Raw genomic sequence first — 6000 nt, forward strand, 5'->3', positions numbered from 1 at the left:
GATTTGTTTTTGCCCTGCCCTTGTTCTATTCATGCCCTCAGTGGATTGGACAATCCTTGTCCATATTAGTGAGAGTAGATCTTCTTAGTCAGTCTACTGATTAAATGTTTTCTTTCAGAAAACACACACACACACACACACACACACACACACACACACACACACACAGACATCCAGGATTTTCCACCAGCTGTTTGAGCATCACTTAGTCTAGTCAGGTTGACAAACAAAATGTACTATTATTGTCAGTAGTACTTGTACAGATGTGTCTCTCCAGAACTTGGCCATATACTACCCCATAAAACTTAGCTCCTGGCAGATAAAACCAATTAAAATAGTTCTCCAGCCATCAAAGCAAGACTATGGGAACTTTTTGTAAATTTTGAAAAAGTGAAACACTTTAAAGTTATTCCCAAAACCACAAATCTGACAACACCTCTAACTTAATCTCTCTGGGGATCTAGAAAGAGTTTCGAAGGTACTTACCAATTCTATAACCATATTTTTTCAGTTGACCTTTATTTATAGGCTGACACAGAAAGTTAGAAAAAATGAGTAAAGAAACTAACATCTATGTTGCTAGTTTCTTTGAAAGAAATAACCATTTTAAATTATTATCATTTAGTCAAAGAATACCTAGCCAGGAATGGTGGCAAATACCTGTAATCTCATTACTTGGGAGGCCAATACAGCAAAATTGCAGGTTTAAGGATAATCTCAGCAATTTAGCACAACCCTGTTTAAAAATGAAACATAGAAAGGGTTGTGGGTATAGTTTAGAGATAAAATGCCATATGGGTTCAACTCTCAGTACAAAAAAAAAGTGTAGGGCTCTTATCCAAAACCTACAGCATTTAGAAGCTTACTGAAAATAACTTAGAGCTCAAACTTAAAGAATCTACCTTACTATTGAAATTGGAGAAAACCCTGCGTGGAAGTCCAAAGGAAATATAAAGAAAAATCTATTGTCACAGGTCTTGAGGTCCAGCAATGAGGCCATCTTGACTAGATCTCAGACTTCCAGAAAATGTCTACTGTCCATTTATGGAAGGAACATCTCAAAAATTTGTTAATCAGACAACGTTAAGCATATTCAATGAAGTGAAGTCAGGGAGAAAATCATCTTGACAGAGTCTTAATTGCTCAGATCAATGAGAACGGGGAAGATAATTTTAGAGTTTTAAGGCTTAGGCTGAGTAACTTTAAAGTAGGTTTTGTAAGGTGGAAAACTAGTTGGGTTTGATCATAATACCTGATGTGATCATTTTTAACTATTGAGCACAAGTAGGCAAGTGCCTTGAATAAGTCTTGATAAGAAAATTGATAGACTTGCCTCATAAATTCTGTTAATTTACTATTTAATTTTAGTGAACTATTTTAATTTGATGTAGTTCAGAGTCTTATTTTCTAACTCCAATCATTACTTGGAGTAAATTATTATTTGTTTTTTAGTATTTTTAAATAGGCTCAGAAAGGTATGGCTGCACCCGCTATTACTAAACACAGAGAAATAAAATTATGTCGGTTTCCATTGTTAACATTAGTGTCGTATATGTACAACATTACAAGACAAATCTATAAAAAGAGAACTTAATGTAGTCTTAATTTAAATTTAATAGCTTTTGAATTATTTGTGTCATTTCTTCTATTTGCAAGAATTTTTCACTATCACATAAATTACATAGTTTTTAAAACAAAGAATGTGTTCTGTAATTTCACCATACTATGAAGCAATACTTAAAATATCTTCTAATTATTTAAAATGCAGATTTTAAGTGCCTTATCTTAGCCTATGATCCAGGAACCTAGTATATTGAATGATAAACAATGTGGTACCATTTGTGGTAAGTCACACTGGATTTCTTTCATGAATATTTGTAATAAAAACTAACATGACACTTCACATGCTGAATGGCTTAGCAGTATGCTACTGATAAGTACGTTGTGCCAATACCACCACCACTTGCAGGGTTAACTGTATACCTCTTACTCCAGTCCAGAATTAACCAGAAAAAGTTTCAGACTGATTTTGAGTGTTACTTTTATGATAAACCCCATGTGGTGAGATTCCAATTTAGTTAGCGAATTTGAGAGTGAAATCAGTTAAATCAGCCCTCAAAATAAGAAGGTCATATGTTATGTATATTTCATTAGCTTTTTATCACATGATCAAAGTACCTGACAAGAACAACTTAGAATAGCAAAGGCTCCTGGTTTCACATGTTCAATCTAGTCAGTTGGCTCCAAGGCAGAAATATCATGGTGATAGGGTGTGTTGGGTGAAAGCTGCTCAACTTACAGCAGCCAGAAAGCAGAGAAAGAGAGAGAGAGAAGGGTCCAGAAGATAAAGCCTTCCAGGGCACATCCCCAGCAACCTACTTCCTCCAGCTAGTTCCTATTCAGCTATTAGTGAGGTCACACCTTTCATCCAATCATTAACTAAAAGCCCCAGCTCTCAACACACAAGTTTTATGGTACATACAAGGTCCAAACCATAAAGATATATAATCTATATGTGAAAAAGTAAATATCTTTATAAGAAATGTAAGATCTACTTTGGTTTATTATATATACTAAAAACACCAAGAAGCCAAAGAATTAACAAAGTGTTAAATGATAAATTCACATTATTTGGAACACATTAATATTCAAACCTCAGTTTTGTCATTTACAACTTGAGCATTAGTTACTTTACTACTTCATCTTTCTGAACTTTAATTTATATATCTATTAGATGAATAAAAGAGTGTTGCTTAAAATTACATGCAATAGAATGTATAAAATTTTATTGAGGACTTCCGGAAAGATGGCGACAGAGAAAAGTGGGGCTTATGAGCCCCACTAACAACCAATCTCTATTACCACAAAATCAGTGCCTTTCATAGCCAGAAAACACCATCAGCAGAGAAACAAAAAATATAATTTCAAGGGACAGAGAAAAAGAGGGCTGGAAAAACAAGACACCAGAAACCAGACCACAGTGCTGCAGCCAGAGCTGCGGCGCGAAGTGGTGGGCATCATTCCCTTGCAGCACCAGGCTCCAGAGAGGAAAGGAACTCATAATGGAGCTGAGAGCCACAGAGGAGATAAGCCAGCCTCATGCCCGAGGACGCGGCAGCAGTGCCTTACTGCCGGCGGCAGCGGCGAGCTCACTGGACAGCACCAGACCAATGCACTCAACAGCCCACCAGGCTCCAGAGAGGAGCGGCGGACAGCGAGCCGAGGTGAGCCACTGTGGATCAGCCGGGAGGAATTTGGCAGATTTCTCTGCGCAGGGAGCATCTAAAGCTCCCAGAGGCTGGGCTCAGCACATCCTGCAGGGACTCAGAGCGGAGCTCAAAAACAGAAAAGAAATATGCCAGCTTCACGGCTGAGGGCATAGCAACAGCGCCATATTGCTACCAGCAGCAGCAGCAACAAATTCACCGAGTCCACGACAGCTCCATCTGCGCACTCAAAAACAGTGAGTCAAATTGTGGCCCCTAGAGGAGAAATCCCAGTACTGTACTCCCAGGGACTTGACCCAGTGGGGGAGTGGTGGTGGCTAAGATATCACACCATAGGAGAACACCCAACCTGGCACCCCCCCATGGTCTAAAGCAGCCTCGATTGACTCCCAGGGTCTGAGACTCTGCGATACAACCCAGTAAAAGAGTAGTGGTGACTGGGATACCACAGACTCGAGATCCAGAGCACCTTAAGTGAAGTCGTACTGACCCAGGGAAGAACCCAGAGAAGGCACAAACTTCCGAAATCATGGGAAAGAGCAATAACAAGGGAGCAATGAATGCCCACAACCCCACAACATCAGAACCCGATAAAACAGAAAATCAGAGATTTCTAGAAGATCAAATCAGGAAAATAACTGTAGAAATAATAGAGGTGTTTCGAAAAGAATTCAGAGAGAGCCAAAGAGATAAAGGATGCAATTAATGAAGTAAAGGCCTCAATTCAAAGTAAAAACAACCTATTAGACCACATGGAGAACAGAATCTTGCTCCTAGAAGATGACCATTCAAAAAATGAATGCATAGTTTCTAATTTAGAAAAAAATATCCAACAGCAGGAATCTGACATTGAAGAAATATGGGCCCATTTTAAGAGAGCTAACCTAAGAATAATTGGAATAGAGGAGAGAAAAGAAGGTGAAACCAAAGGGATCAACAATCTTTTCAAGGAAGTAATAGCAGAAAATTTTCCAAACGTAGAGCAAGAGGTCAATATACAGATCCAGGAAACTTATAGAACTCCCTTTAGAGAGGATCAGAGAAGAGGATCCCCACGCCACATAACTGTCAAAATGACCAATGTGGAATCCAAGCAGAGAATCTTAAAGGCAACAAAAAAGCAAAGGGCCAAGTGACATTCAGAGGCAAACCAATTAGAATCACTCCAGACTTCCCAAACCATCAAGAGAGCCAGAAGGGCTTGGAGTAACATATTCCAAACTCTGAAAGAAAACAACTTCCAGCCAAAAATTTCCTACCCAGCAAAACTTTCTATCAAGTTAGATATTCCGCGACAAACAGAAACTGAAGGAATTTATGTCTTCAAAACCAGCGCTAGAGAAAATACTCAAAGAGATTAACTACAAAGAAGAAATAGGTAACACACACCAGAACCAGAGAAACAAGATTTTCCATCCAACAGACAACTAAGATTGGTTATCTATGGAGATTCATTATTTATGTTAGTCTTTTACCTATCTCTAAAGTGTATTGTTTGCTTTTATTGTTGCTAATTTTTAGGATTTCTAGTTGGAATATTAATATACCCTCAGATATAGCATTTGGAAATATTTTATCCCATTCTATCAGTAACTTTTAACTCTGTTTACATTGTCTTTGGATATACAATATTTTTTTTATTTTTTAGGGAGTGTGTATACTCTTCTGTTGCCTGTGCCATTGATATTATATCCAAGAAATCACTGCCAATTTCAATGTTGTGAGGTTTTATGACCCAGATTTTCTTATAAAAGTTTATAGTATTAAGATTTATATTTAGGTCTTTTATCTATTTTGAGTTAATATTTGTATATGGTGTTAGGTAAGGGTCCAATTTTATTCTTTTTCATGTAAATATTATTTTTCAACAATATTTAGTTAAAAGATTAGTATTTCCTCCACCAAATGTTCGTGGAAATCTTGTCAAAAATAACTTGACAATATATGGAAGAATTTATCTCTAGGCTTTTATATAACTACAATGGTTTATATATCTTCCTTTAGAACAGTACTACACTATTTCAATTATTGTAGCTTTATATGGTTTGAAATCAGAAAATATACATCATCTAGCTTTGTTCTTCTTCGATATTGTTTTGGGCATCTAGAACATATTCCATATCAGGATAGATTTTTTTCTGAAAAATAAATAAATAAATGTATGATAGTTTCACCTAAAAAAAAAAAAGAAAAAAAATATTCTCTGGTAAGAAAGAAAGCAAAAAGAAATATTGAAATGTTATCTTTAAGTCCTCAAAAGCTTGGTATCAGACAAATGAAACTGTTATGTGAGATTATCATTGTTAATATTGGATAAATTGCTATAAAACTAGATGTCAACCACTAAGCCAAGCATGGGAAGGAGGGATGGGGAGGGAACGGGGTGGGGTTTGGGTAGGGGCTAACTGGGCGATGTGTGCATGTATGTCTACAAAAGTATTTTCTTTATACCATTATGATGTATGAATACATTGCACCAATAAAAAATAAATTAAAAAATATTTTATTGAAATCTTATATAGAACAAGGATGATTTAACTCTTTTCCTGTTCTCAAAAGATCATGTTATTCTGTATTTATTATCATAAAAAACACTATTTTGCACTATATCAAAGTAGAAACTGAGATTTTCTTTCTATATATCTTTTTACCATTTTCTTAAACCCTTTTATGGTTTTAATCTTAATCTTGCTTTAAAATGAGTTCTGCTAAACTGTCATATCTCAGTAGGATTCATATAATAGTTTTATTTATCCTCTTAATTGAAGAATCA

The sequence above is a fragment of the Muscardinus avellanarius genome (genome assembly GCF_963383645.1).
Source record: "Muscardinus avellanarius genome assembly, chromosome: 3".
NCBI lineage: Eukaryota > Metazoa > Chordata > Mammalia > Rodentia > Gliridae > Muscardinus > Muscardinus avellanarius.